The sequence below is a fragment of the Diceros bicornis genome, chromosome 4, assembly GCF_020826845.1.
Source record: "Diceros bicornis minor isolate mBicDic1 chromosome 4, mDicBic1.mat.cur, whole genome shotgun sequence".
Lineage (NCBI taxonomy): Eukaryota > Metazoa > Chordata > Mammalia > Perissodactyla > Rhinocerotidae > Diceros > Diceros bicornis.
Window position 1 is genome coordinate 63589722 of NC_080743.1, and position 19905 is coordinate 63609626.

At 37.8% G+C, this 19905-nt stretch overlaps 1 long non-coding RNA gene across 2 annotated transcripts in view; it reads right to left on the reverse strand.

Annotated features, from left to right (window-relative positions):
- The window catches only part of LOC131404629 (uncharacterized), a 39826-nt gene that overhangs the window by 10026 nt on the left and 9895 nt on the right, over positions 1 to 19905 (reverse strand). Inside the window, exon 2 of one of the 2 annotated variants that reach the window (XR_009219817.1) lies at positions 14468 to 14825. The exons of the other annotated variant lie outside the window; for it this stretch is intronic. This is a non-coding gene — a long non-coding RNA (uncharacterized LOC131404629). The remainder of the gene's footprint in view (positions 1 to 14467; positions 14826 to 19905) is intronic. 2 annotated transcript variants of the gene reach the window in all.

The following is a 19905-nucleotide window of genomic DNA, read 5'->3' on the forward strand; positions in this document are numbered from 1 at the left end:
TTACACATTTTAGTTTCCAATGTGGCTACTAAAATTTTAGATTACGGATATGGTTTCCATTTTCTTTGTATTAGACAGCACTGCTGTAGATTCTGCCACCCACTGAGAGGAAGTGTGGAGGGCAGAAGAATGTGTTAAAGTAAAGTATACCCGGGTACAAAACCAGCCAAATTCAGACTGTGGGGATGCTACAGAACAAGCAACTCAGTTTCGTCACAGATAATTGACAAAAAAATAGAGAATAAGAGTGAAGGCAAGAGAGGTAAAGGAAAAAACTGAGGGAGAACCTGTATATGCAAGAGACTTAAAGACATATTCAAGTGATTATAACTTTTGGACTTTATTTGGATCCTGATTCAAAGGAACCAACTTAAAAACAATAATGGGAAATCTGAACACTCTCTATTTTATAGTAAAGATTTTAAATGAGTTTATGAATTATTATAAGGTTATTGTGATAATACCTTCACAAAGAGTCATCATTTAGGGAAACATACTGTCATAATTACAGATAAAACATGATATCTGGGATTTGCTTTAAATAATATAGGAAAAAAGTGAGTGTGATTATGTTAAAACAAGTTCAGTCATAAATTGATCATTATTGAAGCTGGTCAATGAAGATAGGGATGTTGTGTTATATAATTCTATTTTTGTGTACTATTGAAATTCTGCATTTGAAACAGTATGATACAGAGTACAGGCCCACCTAGGATAATGGCAGCTGAATTTCTCAACAAATATTTCAAAGGGCTAGGGATTCACATAGTTGTAAAGAAAACACCCAATTCTTTCCTCCTGTATTTTTCTTTCCTGTGTGTCTCTTTTATTCCTTCTACAGAATACTTCACTTCTGACACTTCTGGGCGCCAAATATGTGGTTTTTGTTTATCCCACACAAAGCAATTCTCCACGACACCAGCTGGCTATCCTACAACTTAACTCCATTCTGACACTATCTACCTGGATATTGTGTCAGATCCCACACGTTAAGGGCTCAGTCCCACAAGCGTGTTCCCAGCCCACTTCAGATGCCAATCACATATAATAGGTCCCCAGGTTTCCCACAACTTCCATCTGACTTGCCTACAAATTGGAAGTTACCACAACTTCCTCCTCAGGTTCAATTAACCAATGATAAGCCAGATGAAGACATACATAGGGTGAGGTCTGGAAGCGTCCCGGGCATAAGAGCTTCTGTCTCCGTGGAGTTAGGGTGCGTCAACCTCCCAATGTAGATGTGTTCACCAACCTGGAAGCTCCATAAACCCCCTATTGTTGGGATTTTATAGAGGCTTCTTCATGTAGGCATGATCAATTATAAACTCCATTTTCAGCCCCTTTCCTCTCTCTGGAGGGTGAGGTATAGAGCTAAAAATTCCAAGCCTCTAACCACAGCTTCAACTTTCTGGTGACCAGCTCCTATCCAGAAGCCCGCCCACAGTCAACTCAATAGAACAAAAGATATTCCCAGTGCTCGTATCACTCAGGAATTTACAAGGTTTTTAGGAGCCTTGTGTCAGAGACAGCGTCAAAGACCAAATATTAGAACAAGAGATGCTCCTAGGGTTCTTATGACAAATTACAAGGGTTTCAGTAACTCTGTGCCAGGAAACAAGGGCAGATAATATTTTCTATCATCTCACAAGAGTTAAAAACATCACTTATAACTCTGCTCCCAAACAAGAAGGGGCCAGAGAACACTATGGACTCCAATTGGTTTGTATTGAGCCAAAACAGGGAGCCACACAAAAAACCTACACACAAGTGTTTATAGCAGGTTTATTGGTAATTGCCAAAACCTGGAAGTAACCAAGATGTCACTTTATAGGTGAATAGATAAACAAACTGTGGTAAACTCATATGATGGAATATTAATCAGCAATAGAAAGAAATGAGCTATCAAATCATGAAAAGACATGAAGGAATCTTAAATGTATATTACTAAGTGAAAGAAGCCAATATGAAAAGACTACATACTATATGATTTCAACTTTATTGATGTTCTGGAAAAGGCAAAACTATAGAGAGAGTAATAGGACCAGTAGTTGCTAGGGGGTCAGGGGGAGGGGAAGAGGAAGAATAAGTGGAGCACAGAGGAGTTCAGGACAGTGAACCTACTCAGAATGATACCATAATGGTGGACACATGTTGTTACACATTTCTCAAAAACCCTAGAGGGTACAACACCAAGAGTGAACTGTAATGTAAACTATGGACTGTAGTTAAAAACAATGTATCAGTATTGGCTCATCAATTATAACAAATGTAGCACACTAATATAAGATGTTAATAACAATTGGGGAGACTGGGAGGTTGGGGGGCATATGGGCATCCTCTGTACTTTCTCCTTATTTTTCTGTAAATCTAAAACCGTTCTTTTCAAACAGTTTGATATTTTTGAGTCTCCTATTTAGGGTCAATTTATGTCAGGTAAAAATTAGCCTTGACTCTAGAGCTAATGTATCTTTATGTTTAAGCCTTAACCAAATGAGAGACCAAGATCTCTACCAAAGGCTCTGTATATTTAATAAAGCCTATCTAGCCTGGCTAGCAAGAAATCAAACAACTCTCATCTCTGTATGAGCTCGGAAAATTCTTCATCTAAAAGCTACCTAATAATGGTTCTTTCCTGAGAAGCTTTTCTTTGGCCATCCTTGTGCAGTTTCTACTGTGGATATACAGAGTGATATTAAGCCAAAGACTGAAGAACACCACACAGATTTCTGGAGCTGTTTCTGCATAGCTCGCTCATCTATGGCACTCTGCTCTGCAAATTCTAGCCACCTCAGCCTATCTGAACTTTAATCTCTCATTCCTCTATACAGCAAGATTACCAAATTTTGTTTGGGTTCCCTCTACCTGCACCAGTCTTAAAATAGACTGCTCTCAAAAATCTGCAGCAGTCATAGGTCTCACTCAACTGTCTCCCTTCTCTTAGGTATTTCAGTCCTGCACTATCTGTTGTTCAATGCCTAAAAATCTTTGTTTCCAAAATTTTGTCCAGTTTTCTAAGTTTTTGTTTAACAGTATGTAGGTAATTATTGACTCTGTTACTAAGACATGGTCAAAAGCAGAAATAGTACTTTAGATTTTACTTAGATTTTTGGTCAGTCTCTCTTTGTTACGTTGCTGATTATGGTCTTGACTCCCCCTGAGTTTCTTTGAGGTAGGAATTATCACGATAGCATTAATGTAGTCTGAATGCTTGTTAAATTCAATCCCATTTCACTAGATTATAGCAATATGCCTGTGAATTCAAATATCCCTATGGTGATACATTGAATGCATACTGATTCTCACTCTACAAGAGTGCAAATAGTACCCAACTAGACTACAAAACTGAGATTTATTTATTTAGTGCAAAGAGTTCCTTATAAACTCTGCTGCTGAACATAGTTAGCTTGGAAGGGACATGTGTTCCAGCCCAAACACTTGAGGATATTTGACATCCATATCCCTCCCGTACATCCATATCTCTCCACCCCAGATCACAGGACCTCTCTCCTTTCCTATTAAGGTCTCAATTTTAGCATAGTAGATTTGCTAGGTCTCTGAAGTAAACCTCCTTTATAACTCTGACATTCACACCATTAGGTCTTCAGCATTAGATTTTCAGCAGTCTGCTCTTCAGTTGCAGGAGATGAGAGTTTCTTTCAGTGGTGGATGTGGAGCTCTTTTGCCTTCCACACAGTACCCTGACTTGACAGTTGGCTGACCTGTGCCTCTTTTTCTTCCTTAAGGAAGTTAAATACAACCATTCAATTCTTATGAGTATTAATGCCCCCATATCTCTCAAATGCTAAAGTGATTGTGTATGTCAGTGTGTCTACCTTCATCTATATTCTATCCTTCTTCACTTGGTAATTTTTATGCTATAGCATACCAAAGTTTGTCATCACTCCACTTCTCACCTGCAATGGAGTTCTTGTTTCCGTCTGGCAAGAAGGAGATCTAATTCCAATATCCTATCTATAGTCTACTTCTGGTACCAACCATCTTAGTTTGATATCCAATAGAAACAGACCCTTAGATAAGAGAGTGTAAGAAGTGTATTTGGGGATTGGTCCCACGAAGCACTGGTAGGAGAGTGGGGAAGTGAGATAAGGAGGGGAAGGAAGTCAATAAAGGATGTCTTATTGAGCAGATTACCAGTGTAGGCAACTCAAGCCTACTGGGGATATGTAGGAGACAATGTCAAACCTACCTCAGAGTTATACAGTTTGAGTTATTTTAGCTCCAATTACCATCAAGCAGTTACCAAGCATTGCTCCTTGGGCATTAATTCCTTGGCACTTTCAGCACGTTCCAGGCATAAGCCAAGCAAGAGAATGTCCACATACAGTAGGATGTCTTCGGCATGAACTAGAATGTTAAGTATTACCTCTGTCTAGCCACTACATAAAGCCAAAGTTTCCTGGATGTTATTGGTAGTCTCTTGAGGATTAAAAAAATGTGGTTCCTCTGATTGCTTCAGTTATACCAGATGTGGTAAAGGCTATACGCAACATGCCACAGGCCAAGGGAGACTAATAGACTCTTATTGACCTACCTGTTCTGAAAAGGCAATACTGGATGGAAACTAGAATATAAGTATCTTTCTTTACCTTTGGTTGGGATAATTCTAAGGTATTTTCTACATTGTCTCCAAGAGTTCACCAGTGGCCTACAGTGACTCCTGCATGAAAATCAATCCCTTTTAAGCATCCCTTGTTTCCTTGTTTCACATCTCTACTCCCTACCAGTACTTCCTGAAATCAACTCCTGGCAAAAAACTTACTCTCAAATTCTTTTCTTAAGATCTGCTCCCTAGGGAACCCAATGTAGAACAATTTCAAGCAACAAATTCAATTGTATAATTGATATTCTGCAGATTTCACTCATGAAAGTAGAAACTCAGCCTCTCTGCAATTATGTAGATAAGAATGGGCCTCAAAGTTTTGCTAGGCCCTCAACTTACTCTTAGGGGTTTCTGGGATATTCTTGAAGAAAAGACATGGGCCATTTGGGCTCCTACAGAATTCATACGTCTTCTGCAACGATTTAAGTCCACCACCCAGTTCTCCTTAGCTGTGAGCAATACAGAGGGGTGGAATATCATGAAACCTAATCTTAAGGTTAATATAATTTGCACAAAAATATGTCCCAAGTAATCTACCTATGTCATGCCCAGCTACATAAACGTTACATAAAAACAGGTTGTTTCTGGAATGCATAGCATAAGAATAAATTTATAATAGATCTACTCCTCTACAAGAGGTACAGCAGAGTACTAGTAGAGAGAGGTGCCTCCATGGAGATCTCCATCAGGCATGGCTACTCTGTTTAGTAGGGAGAATTTACTGCCTGACCCACATATCCTTCAAGATTTCTCTCTGCTAGTTTACCATAAAGGCAACCTGAATCTTATGCAATGGCTACAAGGACTTTCTGATCTTTCCTTGATGTGATGATCTCCCTCCAGCTACCTATATTTGTAACATAAAACAACAAAGAAGGAGCTCTTTGATTTTATTTATCTGTGTGGCTGAAATTTTAAGTTAACAGGAAGTAAAGTGTTAAGAGTTGACCTATTAACAGAACAGACTAAGAACTTTAGCACAGTGTGAGGTGAGCAGCACTCATCAAGCATGTGAACCCAGACTGTGCCACTGTTTTGAATCCACCCTTCTCATAACTTCTTTCAGTTCAATTTGGGACCAGATTGCCAGATCCTGCTGTTAGTCTATAAAGAGATATTTTAAATATAGTTTTCTGCTCTAACAAAATAAGACCACAAATATCCCTAAAGCTCTAAAATAATAATGATAGTAAAAATAATAATAATAATAGTAATAAACTTAAGGACCAATCTACTGTGGAGAAAAGTTTCAGGGTTTCAAAAAGGTAAGGACTATGAGAAGTTTTATAGAAAATGTTTTGGAAACCTAGTTGGTACACAGAATGTTAGGAGAAAAGAACCAGTTATGGAGTTTTTTGATGGGAAAAAGGGCTGGTATTGACTATATATATTTTATGAAAGTGAATACTCTGGTAGCCTAATCTCAAACGTTATCTGTCTGAAAGGATAGTGTCCATCTTTATTTCACTGCAAATGAAACCTGAACAAAAGGATGTGCATATTGTCTTTAATAAGACTAAAAATAAATTGTACAAAAATAAATTATATAGGAGTTGGTTCAGACTGAACCTAGAAGGGGTTCAAATTTTTCCATGTATGTTGGATGTCATGATTTGATAGTCAAGAGATGATTTTGGTTTTTCAGGCTGGAGAATGAGGAAAGAACTTGCGGGCTGGGGAAGTTTCTGTGTCAAAAAAAAAGAAAAGGGCATGGGAAATATTTACAATACCATATGAAGGAAAAAACGCATCAGGATACCAGCTGTATCATGCAGTATGATGCAAATTCCCTCCCTCTATGCATGTGTACATGTACACATACACATACACACAATTCCTAATTGAAAAATTCTTGATCAATTTAGATTTGTAAGAAAAATGACCACTATATTTTTGCATATCTTGGTTTAATTTATATTTAAAGTTCAATTCTACTCTAGGTGACAGAAACTTAATTTCCGACATTATTAGCATCTCTACTGCTTTTCCAAGGGTCATGGCTTATTTCTTGGAATGTCAAGTATGAAAGAAAACAAGGAGAAATTGTTAGATCCTGATGACACCTATTCTTTAAATTTTTGTGGATATTTGTTTTGTAACATAGTATATAATCACTATTTCTAAATGTTCCAGTGTATTTGAGAAGTATGTGTATATGCTGATTATTGGGTTCAGAATTCCATACAACTCCATTTGATCAAGCTTGCCAATTGTACTGTTCAGATTGTCCTCATATTTTCGGACTTTAGACTGCTAGATTTTTGCGTGTAGCAGGTGTGCTAAAATCTCTAATCTCTTTGATGGCAGTTTTGTCAATTTCTCCTTGCAGTTCTATAAAGTTTTGTCTTCTATATGCTGAAGCTATTTTATCAGATTCAGAGATATTTATAATCATTCTTTCTCCTTTGTGAATGGAAATTTTCATCATTATAGTGACAATCCCTATCTCTAAAAATATTTTTTACTTCTTAAAGTCTATTTTGTCTGGTATTCTTTGGTTATTATTTGCATGCTGTAACTTTTCCTATTTTTTTAACTTTTGCTTTCCTTATGCTTCAGATAGATCTCTTTTATACAATATTATAAGGAACATATAGCTAAATTATTTTAGAAAATCAATCATACAATATCTGTCTTTTTACTGGTGAGTTTAGTTTACTTACATATAGTACAGTATTTAATAAATAGGACCATATTCTAACATGTCATTTTTTATTTTAATTTGAACAAATTTTCTCTATTTTCATTTACACCTTTTTTGCTCTTTTAAAATTGATTTCTATATTTTTCTTCTAATAAATCAGGAACTTTAGCTGGTTCTCATTTCCCCTGGTCTTGCTCTGTCCCTCTCCTACTGTGTTAGCATAATCTAGAATTTTGCTTCTGTGCTACCATGGTTTTCCTTCTTCATTTTCTTTCTTTGGCCTTAATCTCATTTATTATTTTTAACTTTATTAAGTTTTTTGATCATGCTTAGCCCTCACAGGATTGTGATATTGCCTGGATTTGCTTCTCTTCTTACTTGAGTACCTTCTCTAACAGTAGGTCTCTATATTTCAAACTTTCAGAATCCTTGAATGCTTGAGAACAAATGAATTATACCCTACATATGAACGACAATTTAGCCTTATACAAAATTTTACGTTCAAAATTATTTTGCTTCAGTACACAATATCTTAACTAAAACACTTGGGACCTAATAGATTCTGAAAATCAGAATCATTCTGATTTAGGAAGGCAAAATGTGCATATACCATATTTATGTAAAATACTCAGCTAGACCTTGACCAACACTTCGCAATTTAAAGGCAAAATTTCTGCAACATATAATTTCACACTAAATGGCATAAATAGTGGCTATAAATAGCCTGGCATCAATTCAGTTCAGACTTGACAGCCAAATAAGTTTTGACTGAAACATTCTTAAAAAGAATAAAATTTAGAGCTTTGGGGATTTGGAATTATGTGCAATTATTTGCATTCCTGTGCCTTAAAATATTATTCCAGTGTCCGGAATTCTGCTGTCCATCTGAGTCTGAGTTCTTTCATTTGTGATCGTTCTTTCTCTCTGGAAGCTTTTAGAAAGGTCTCTTTGTTGTTGATATCCCTTTAACTCTCTCATAACATGTGTAGAAGGGGGAATTTCTTTCTCCACCTTATTTGGCACACTTCATACCTTTTGATCTGAGGTAATTCTTTTCTCTTTAATTCTGAAAGATTTATCTATATCATTTATTAAAATATGCTTTCCCTCTCCTCCCCTGCATTTTTCTTTTCTGCTAGGATTACTACTATTTGGATGATGGCAATTCTATACTTATCTTTTAAGCTTTCTTTCATATTTTCTTTTTTTCTGTTTTGCCACTTTATTCTGGGAGAGTTACTCAATCTGATCCTCTTACTAAGTAAGAAATGCATGAATCTTGTGCATTCCATCATTAATCCCATGTCTTGGGTTCTTTATTTCGACTCCTATATTTTAATTACTGAATACTTCCACTTGATTATATTATGATTTCTTATCCTTGTTTCAGTTGCTAATTAAGTATATTTGGCTTGCTTATTTTAAAATCATGGTCCATCTATTATAACATTCTGGTTTAAATGGTATATGTTGTTGGGTGTGCTGTTTTACTTTCAAAGCAGTTTTTGAGGCATTTTTTTTGAGACAACTATACTCATCAGGCATCTAATTAGCTTTTCCTGTGATCTCATTCACCCATGGAGGAATCTACTACTTTGCTTGGTCTTGTAGAGAGAAAGGCCAAAGTCAAAATTTGAAGTTGGGTCAATGCCATACATTAAGGAAGAGGAGCCCAGGAGTAAGGGGTCCAAAACTCTCAGAACTACACAGTCCCATGAAACTACAGTTGACCCCTCCACGTCAGACAAATCAGTGGTCATAGTTTAAAGTTTAAATTCTTTAAGAGAATTATCTTTAGGAGAAGTCAGCCTCCCTTGGAAGTAATGCACCAGAACCAGAATAAGTCACACCTATTTTGTCTGCTGCTTATCCCAACCTGTCCTCTGCTCTGTCCTGATTCGATCCAGACACCAGCATCTGGTTCTCTAAAGTGGTTACCTGTACATATAGGAAATGCAAAAGCAAAGATTGCCCCAAGGTAACATGAGGGACAGGCAAGAGCAGAATTTAAATCACTTTTCTTTATTTTCTAAAAGAAGCCCCCAGATGTCCTCTGCCCCAGGCTGCAGCCTCTACCACCATCTCAAGATAAGCTTTGTTACAGATAGGGGTTTCTCAAAAATTTTTGCTTGTTTGTTATATCTAAAAATCCAAATTTTGCTCTATAGTTTCTCCAAGTTTTATCTGAGGAGTCTCAGGGGCAGAGTTAGCAGCCTGTGTCTGTTTGCCATCTTGGTCCAGGTGACCACAGATGAAGCCCTTGTACAGTCATTGCCACCTCAAGCTCATTGTCTCTTTGCTACTTCAATGACATGTGGCTATCTCAAGACATCTCTACTTTTCCAATGCATATGAGCTTGGAAAGACCTATGCAACACCTTCTAAGACCCTGCCTGCCTAAACATGCCACAAGGCAATTTTAGGGCTATTGAGTTGTGTTTTTTTGCCTTATATTTTTATTGGTCATTTAAGTAGGTAGAAGATATATTTAAAATTATTATTCTAATCTTGCTAAAGTGACTTTATGGAAATACTATCATCCACAGGCCTTATGTTGAGCAATGAACCCAATTTCCCCAAGAAGGCAAACTGAGAGGCTTATTGTTTGCCTTATCGTTGAGGAGGAGGTGAGTGATAACTAAGTGAGTACAGAAATCAATTTGGCCAACTTAGGCTCCCACACTGAAAGATTTTGTGCTGGCCCTTAGGGATAAGGAGATGGAGAAAGATTTTTAATATGAGCATGCTCAACACACTCCCTGCTTCCATTTTCTTCTCTGAGACTGTGGGCCTCACCCATATAGCTTTTTCCCTGGGCCTAACATGGACTTGAAAGGGCCTGAATACTGTTTCTTGGTATAATTGCTCTTCTACTTGCTCTTATCTTTCTTCGTAGAAGACTTCCCCCATCCGCTAGACTGATTTGTTAGGGCATCAACTTGGTGAAGACTCTTCCCTGAGGAAGTTCAATGACTTGGTGAATTTGTACTGAGATTACTGCAGATCATGCAGATTTATGGAGATATCTTTTCCCCTTATTAAGAGTTGTCTCATTTCCCACTCTGAGCTTTCTGTGTAATGGTTCAAATCATCAATTCTTTGGCCACTGCCTAAGGTCAGGAAAAATGCATGTTTCTTTTTTTTGCATTTCTTTGGTCCATTTATTAAAATTCTATCTGTACAGTACTTTGAATTATTGAGCAATGTTCTGAATTGCCTTTTTGGATGATAGTAATTTGTGTGTTATCTGCTAGAGTACCAACAGAGATTATCCCTCTACGCAAATTGATTATAAGAAGAGGGCAGAAAAATGTCCTGAATCATGCTCATTCTTGCCGTTTATCTTCTACTCCCTTATCTCTGGATTGGGCCCTCTCCGATCTGCCCTAAAGTTTCTCTCTCTCCATTACTTTAATACCAGCCCTGCGAGTCCACAGGAGCAGCAACTTAAAGCCATGTCCTCCTGGCTTTATATTGGCTTACTTCTGCTTTCAGCAATAAGGAGCTATTCAAATAGGTTACACATCCAGACTTCCACTATCTGCCCCATGACCCAAGTTTGGATTAAAACAATCAACTTTCTTCTTCTCTTTACACAGCCTGAGATGACTGACCAACATAGGCTGTCTTTCAGGAGGTTTTTTCCAATCATAGCTTTACCCTGCTTGTAGACCAGCTGGGGCTTACCACTGTAATGTCTGCTGATTGGTGTCCTTTATTTGACATCTCAGCCCTTATGGTCCTTTGGAGTGCATCCACTGTCCTTCACAGAAATAACACTGCAGAACAAAAGGTTTATCAGGCCTTCTACTCTATCAGCAGTTCAATGCTCTTCCAGAATTTGCAAGGATTCAATACTGACATGATATAAGCTCACAATCCACATGTGTTTACCCATGAACTATGCAACAAAATATGAGTAATCATGAATTTAGTCATCTTGGTAATGTAGCCTAGTCATAGTCAAGAGGGCAACTAATGCCAAACTTTTTCAATGTATTTGAGGAAGGAGCCATATATTCATAATGACCTTCTACCTCTGTCAGGCCCCAAGTTTGTCAACAATTAATAACTGCATGAATGCTTCAGGTACAATTTAAACCAAAAGTGATTTCTTAGCAGACCTGCTCCCACCCAGGAGGTGCAGTCAAGTACTGGTAGGGATAGATACCTCTACCGAGATCTCCTCCTGCCACTGCCACTCTGAGAACAGGGAAGGAAGAAGTAGCTGGATGACTCAAATCACCCTTTGAGCATTTTACCCTCATTCAAGGGGCATTTAAGCCCCTGGATGAGTAAGTTCAGATATTGGAATTCCTTTCAGTTACGGACATGTTACAAAAGAACAAGAGAACAACTCTACTATGTTTTTTCATTGTGACTCAGATATTTACAGGAAAGAAACAGTTCAGTTCCCTGGCTAAGGGTATCAAAATCTCTGAACATTGATGGGCTGAGTCTTAGAGTTCTTTCATAACTTCCCTTTCCCTGGGGCATAGCACAGTATGAGGAAGTTTTTAAGTGACCCAAATCATAGCCTATTTTCCTTGTTATCTTTCAAAATACTCCATTTTCTTAGTCTTTCACAAGATTATAACATCCTACAGTTCAGTCTCTGGGTGATTTCACTAATTTATCTTCCTATTAGTACAAAACAAACAGTTATTCCTGCATTTCTGAAAAAAATCTCAAAATCTAGACTACTGTGGAACACATTCCCAGTGGAGTGAGACTTGTGGGGATTTCCACAAGAAAGGTTTGGGTACCTCATTGGTAACCACAAGATCACAGGGGAATTTTCTCTTAACTGGGGCATTTTCTTTCTGTTTCTTTTTTAATCCACTTTCTTTAACATAGGGCTTAAACTTCAAAAGAGCATTTCACCCGATCTATCTAAAAATAACTCGGATAATTACTCAAATGAACACACTGAGAATTTGCTACAATTAATCTTTTGCTAAAAGTGATACTTTATAAACTTCACATTGTCTCTGGCCACTGAAAGTTTTCTGTCTGTGTCATTCTGGAGGAGGGAGAGAGGTGTACAGCGTCCACAACAACAAACAGTTGGATTCATTGTTGCTTTTTTGTACTTCTCTTTGCTGGCTAATCTATTAAAATTTCTTCGACACACCCTGCTCCCTTCTTCTTCAGGGTTTTCATCGTGCTTCCTCTATCTGGAAATCTCTTAAGTTGACCAAACCTATCAATCCTCTGGGTCCCAGTGTTATTGTCTTCTCCTCAGGAAATTCTCTCTTAGATCTCGTCTCAGGCAAGAATAAGCCCCTTTTGTGTTTGCTTTTGTAGGACTGTGTTTTTTTTTTCTTTTCTACCACTTACAACAACTATAGTTAGTGGGTGTTTGTCTTTTCACCCAGACTATAAGTTTCAAGAATAGGAGTACCCTGTCTGCCTTTTAAACCACTATACCACAGTGGTTAGTTCAGTACCTGCTTCATAGCAGGCTATGAATAAATACTTTTACGCAATGACCTAATGAATACCAAGTACTAAGATAAGAATCTCACAGTGTCTAAGTGAAGCATAAATGAAAGTCATCTAATCTAGGTAAGGGAGTGGCATGTAAATTGTGCTTGAAAGGCTGTCCAGCCACAATACACACACATACACACACACACACACACACACACACACACAGTGGTGGGAAAGGGAGGCGAGTCGAGGAGTTGGTGGAAATCCAAGCCGAAGACAGATCACTCATCAAGACTGGAATGAAAGGAAGTCAGACGTGTTTTATAATTTCATGTTTTTGTTACTTCTTATTAGATAATATAACTCTGAAATCTGAACTTTCCAGTGTCTTATTATATTCCACTAATATCAGAGCAAGTCTAATAACTCATTCAAATATCTATGACACAGTCTAAAATAAAGTATCTTTTTTCCTTAATACATGATGAAAGGAAAAGTTATATAAACAAACACATGGATAAAGAGAATAGATGAGCGGTTACCAGAGGGGAAAGGGGTGGGGGTAGGGCGAAAGGGGTAAAGGGGCACATATGTATGGTGACAGACAGAAACTAGACAATTGATGGTGAGCACGATGCAGTCTATACAGAAACTGATATATAATAATGTACACCTGAAATTACACAATGTTATAAACCAATATGACCTCAATAAAATAATTTTTTAAAAAAAGCCAAAGGGCACAGAGGAGCTTGTAAAGGGAGGCCCCGACTGCCCTCTCCACTGACTCCCCCCCCAAAAAAAAAAATTACGGTGGGCCAGAGAGGCAAAACCACATCAACTACAATTTGTTCTTTCCTTTTTTCTCTCTTTCTTACTTTCTTTCGACATAATTAATACATGATTCTTGCAGATAACAAACCCCTTAAGCCAAAAATAATTAAATTTACATTACCTAAAATTCCAGCATCCACAATGTGCCACATTTTTCTACAAACCCTTTCAGATTTTCTCCTATGTTATATAAATACATAATTTTTCTGAAAATGGTATTGTACAATAATTAATACTCTATAGTCCATTTTATTTTTGACCTATTATGACCAGCCTTCTGGGGCCAGCCTCATGGCATAGCAGTTAAGTGCGCATGCTTCGCTGCTGGCTGTCGGGGTTCGGATCCTGGGTGGGCACCAATGCGCCGCTTGTCAGGCCATGCTGTGGTGGCGTCCCATGTAAAGTGGAGGAAGACAGGCACGGATGTTAGCCCAGGGCCAGTCTTCCTCAGCAAAAAGAGGAGGATTGGCATGGATGTTAGCTCAGGGCTGATCTTCCTCACAAAAATAAAAAAATTAAAACAATATGACCAGCCTTCCAACTCCATAAATATAGAAAAAAGTAATTAATGAGTAGAAAATGCTCAACAATATGGATGTGCTAAAATTTATTAAAAAAAAAAAATCGGAGACTGGCCTGGTGGTGCAGCAGTTAAGTGCGTCCACTCTGCTTCGTTGGCCCGAGGGTTCACAGGTTTGGATCCCACGAGCGCACTGACACACTGCTTGTCAAGCCATGCTGTGGCAGCATCCCATATAAAGTAGAGGAATTTGGGCATGGATGTTAGCCCAGGGTCAGTCTTCCTCAGCAAAAAGAGGAGGATTGGCATTGGATGTTAGCTCAGGGCTGATTTTCCTCACAAAACAAAAAAAAAAAAATTCCACAGTATGACTTTCCAATATCTCCTATTACAACTATTTCTGCAATGAACATACCTGTGTTCCCCATTGCTCTATTGTGTCCCTGCAAGCAGCTGCAGGATTTCCTTCTTATGGGTCCTGTACCTTTTTGTCAAGTTGTATTCCACTGTTACTGTTGTTATTCTCATGTATAACTCTATTATCATTGATTAACTTGCTTGAGGAAAAGTGCTTTTCTGTGTTATGGTAAATTAGTCACATTGATAAGAAGTCAGATACAAGTACGGATGAATCACCCACATGTGGTCACCATGTGTAGTATCCCAGCTCAGACTTGTTTCTATGAAGCTCATGGCTCACACTTTGCCTCCCACATATTAGGCAATGTTCTCTCCAAAAAGTGTTCTGATGCAACTTATATGACCAGAGGACACTGTAGAGAGAAGAGAATGGAAATAAACCAACTTGCTCCCAGGTTTTCTGTTAGCATGCTAGCTCCCAGAGCCTTGAGATTGAAAAATGCTAACTATTCATGTTCAAGCCCATGGCTTTAGCCAGAGACCCCTGAGACTGTTTACATTAAAGGATTTTGGAGAAGGGAGTTCCTACTAACACCTGTCTTCCTCACTTCTTGTAACCCAGCACTATTTCTTGATAACAATGGGTACCATGATCTGGACACTCAAAATGGCCCTAGGTACACAAGTTACAACCGAAAACTCTTGATGTTTGTGGTTTGTGGTGGTCACCATTCTCCATTTTCACTACTATTCAAGATATTTTCCTCACTGTTTTTTATTTTCTTTGGTCATTTAAGTAGTTAAAAGATACATTTGAATTTATTATTTGTTCTAATTTTTCCTTTAAGTCATTTTATAATAATGTTATCATTATCACTGGTTTACGTTGCTCTTGCTAAGGATTATGCTTTACTTCAAAAGATTATCCCATTTAAAGGAATCTGACTTTTACCCTTGTTGTCTCCTTCTCCAACTAAATTACACCGGTTTAAAATATATATATTTATGAATACATTATTGCTATTATTATTTTAAACAAACTGTTATCTGTTCAATCAATTAAGAACAAAAAAATAAAAGTTTTTTTTTTTTAACTTTACTTATTCCTTCTTTGATGATCTTCCTTTCCTCATGTAGATTTGAGTTTCTGACCAATATCATCATCTTTCTGTCCGAAGAACTTACTTTAACATTTATTTTTGCAAGGCAAGTCTGCTGGCAACAAAGTCCTCAGTTTTTGGTTGTCTGACAAAGTCTTTATTTCTCCCTTACTTTTGAAGGGTCATTTTGCACCTTACAGAATTCTAGTTGATGGTTTTTTTTCTCTAAAAGCTAAATATTTTACTCCACTCTCTTCTTGCTTGCATGGTTTCTGAGGAAAAGTCACATGTAAGTCTTATCTTTGTTCCTCTATAAGTAAAGTATTTTTTCCTCTGGCTTCTTTCAAGATTTTTCTTTATCTTTGATTTTCTGTAGTTTGAAGATGATATGCCTACGTGTAGTTCTTTTTCAGCATTTATCCTGTTTCATGTTCTCTGAGCTTCCTGGATCTGTGTTTTGGTGTCTGACATTTATTTTGGGAAATTCTCTGTCATTATTGTTTCAAATATTTCTTCTGTTCCTTTCTCTCTTGTTTTCAGTCTGATATTCCCATTACATTTACGTTACAACTTTTTTAGTTGTCCCATAGTGTTTTGTTTGTATATTCTGTTCTATTTTTTTCAGTCTTTGTTTTTTTTTCTTTTCAGTCTTGGAGGTTTCTATTGAGATATCCTCAAGCTCAGAGAGTCTTTCGTCAGCCATGTCCAGTCTACTATTAAACCCATCAAAGGCTTTCTTTCTTTCTGTTATAGTGTTTTTAATCTCTAGAATTTCTTTTTGTCTGTGTTAAGATTTCTATCTCTCTGCTTCCATTGCCCATCTGTTCTTGCATGCTGTCTACTTTACCCATTAGACCCCTTAGCATATTAACCATAGTTGTTTTAAATTTCTAGTCTGATTATTCCAACATCCCTATCAAGTCTGGTTCTGATGCTTGCTCTGTCTCTTCAAATTGTGTTTTTTGCATTTTTGTATCCCTTGTAATTTTTTCTTGATAGCAAGATATGGTGTGCCAGGCAAAAAGAACTGTAGTAAATAAGCTCTCAGTAATGTGGTGGTGAGGCATAGTGGGTGGGGAAGCATTCCATAGTTCTAGGATTAGGTCTCAGTCTTTTAGCGAGCCTTTGACACTGGATTGTGAACTTCACAAGTGTTTCTCAGTGTTTTCTCCCTGCTTAGGGGAGAAAGGATGGCTAGAGTGGGCTGGAGTTAGATATTCTCTGAGTAACAAATTTCCCTTGAGGATAGGCCTTTTTAAAAAGAACAGAGTGCTCTGGTATATTTCAAAATGTTTCCTTTTACCTTCTCCCTGCCTGAAACATGAAGTTTCTCCAGTATTTACTTTAAGAACCAGGTCAAGCTCCTGGAGGCATATCTCACGTAATTGTGGGAACCCCTTCCCCATGACTGGGTTCCCCTGGAGATTTGAACTCTCAGAGTTGTCCACATGGAGCATGCAGCAATTGGTCAATTACAATTCAGGTTTTCTACTCCATCGGTGTTTCTTATAGTGGTTTCCACTCCTGAGTCACTACTCCATTAAGCTGTGACTCCTTGTTTTCCGTATTTCTGTCTCTCCAATCTTGGGGCAGCAGTTTGCCCTGTGTTCTCATCTCTTACAAATGCTAGAAAACTTGTTGATATTCAGGCTGTTCAGCTTTTCACTGGAATAGTGACTTCCAAACTCCTTACATGCAGAAGCAGAAACCTGTAATCCCAATCATTTTATTTTCATTTAAATAACATATTCCCAACCATACGTGGATTGTGGTTGTGACATTATCAGAGTAAGAAATGGATTGGCTACTATTCCTGGGATGGAAATGCATCCAACAGTTATGAATATGATTTGAACATTAGTGCTATCTACTCCCATTAGTTAGGGCAAGGCTTTTAACTCCATTAAACCATCTACATGTTGCTCTCAATTCAGCAACTTCTTTTTTGTGTGTATGTGTATGAGGCAGATCAGCCCTGAGCTAACATCCATGCTAATCCTCCTCTTTTTGCTGAGGAAGACCGGCTTTGAGCTAACATCTATTGACAATCCTCCTCCTATTTTTCCCCCCAAAGCCCCAGTAGATAGTTGTATGTCATAGTTGCACATCCTTCTAGTTGCTGTATGTGGGACACGGTCTCAGCATGGCCGGAGAAGCGGTGCGTCGGTGCACGCCCAGGATCCGAACCAGGACCCCCAGTAGCGGAGAGTGCACACTCAACTGCCAAGCCACGGGGCCGGCCCCTCAGTCACTTCTTATATGACCAAAAGCTTCATATCCCCATTATATTTGTCTTCTAGGATGGCCCCTTAATTTTATCTCTATTATTTCCTTACACTCTTTTTAAGAGACTATATTTAGAAACGCAATTCTAGAATTGATGAGAGATAGCCTTGCTGAGCAAGAAACTGAAGAGTTTTAGCTGGAGGACTAAAGTCTGGGAAAGGAACAGATATTGGAGAAGACTCAGTACATTAAGAAGGTAGATAGAGGAATTCGTTACTAAAAGCATAGATGTTATGCAGATTCCTCATAGTTTACTGAGTGAATAATTGTAGCAGATATCTATTCTTCTTGCATAAACCTCCCCCCAAAGGATATCTGACATCTTTCTATACAAGAACTTTAACAAGCTCAGCCACCCTGGAGGTGGAAGCAGCAGAAAATAGGAAGATAACTCATTGTTCCAGAAATGTCAAGCAAAGAAAAACCTTGTGCAAGAGAAGCTTGAAAGTCGTTTCCTAAAAGGAGGGCTCTGTAAGAAGATGTAGCCTAAGGTACATGTGTAACTGTATTTGTAATAGCTACCCTGTATTTACACTTTCACAAGCATCTTTCTTATATGTGGCAGTTACTGACCATGTTCTCAAAAAACGCATGTGAATTTTATGTTGTAGAAACAATGAATAGGAAGGCCACAATCTATAAAATTAAGGATAATATACTAAATGTGAATATAGTGTGAAATGAAAAATGACACAATATCATATGTGTAAAAGGAGATAAACTTTGATTCTTCTGCTTTCAACTGAGAACAACAGACCAACGGTCAAAGCTGACATCTGAAATTCAGTTTCATCCAGGTGGGAGATGGATAGACAAATATTAGTTTTTCAGAGAGGAAAATAATATGGTTTAGGCTTTGTGAAAGATTCCTGATTTTCACATACATAATACACTAGGAGTCATGAGAATTCAAACAATGCCCTTGTACTTATATTTTAAGTGGAAGATTAAAAAAACAAATTAAGAAAATCACATCCATATAGACTTCAAAAGATGTGAAACCTGTGTTAAATGTGAAAAAATTTGTAGAAATTAGCAGGGCAGGGAATTAATGTCACCTACTGTTCAAGACCTGGTTTGAATCTTGGCTTTAGCTCATTAGCTGCATGATATTGGAGCAATAGCTTAAATGGGTTTTTCTGAAATACAGGAACTCTCTATCTTATAGAGATGATTTGAAAAGTAAATGAGAATGCATAGACATTATTTATTGCAGTTCTGGCACCTTATGAGGAATCAGTCTACAGTGGATAGCATTATTCTTTTCAAGGTAAAGAAACTGAGAGTCTAAGCAGAGGAAATTTCTCATGTAAATACTCAAAAGTGTGAAACAGCCTAATGAGCTGTATACAGATTAAATTTTGGTAGATAGAGAAGTGTGCAGGAAAATGAGGCTAGAGAGGAATAAATGGAGCCAGATAATGAGTGACCTTCAGTTGTAAATACAGAAAATGAAAACTTCGGTGTGAAAAACACCCATAAATTGAAAGATTTTCTGTTGCTGAATGCCAGATCACTTTTACATTTTTTATGTATATATTTTTTTTTCTGGCATTATATGGAAGAGTACACTGAGTAACAGTTTTCTTGGTTTAATTGCTGTTGCTTAGATTAGAATGCAAAGTTGGTTGACTTAGAAACAGGCAATTTAAGTGCATGTGAATGTGCCTGAATATGTCAGTATTTGGACTTGCATTATTTTCATTCACATTTAGTTTTGATTTGTGTTGTCAAGAACTCCATAGGAGACAAATCTGCTTGGCTCTACATAGCGTCACACTCCCTTTCTATTGCACAAAGGAATGCATACACCACACATCCAGAGCTCCAATTCTCAGTGATTCAGGAAAGATGGGAGCTATATAGAGGTGGCCCATTCATTGGCTGAGTCTATGGTTACAGCTATGTGGATGAGACAACATGAGGCCTATGAGACAGCAGTTGCTACTGTTAGCAATTTCACCTCACTCTGGTGGGACTCTGACCCACATTTGGAGGAGCTCTGAGGAGGGGCCCACAGGTGGGCCTTGTACCTACAATCTATCTGCTCCTCATAGAGCTCTTTCCTGTTCAGTGTCAAGGATTTGAAACAAAACTGAAGCTGAGC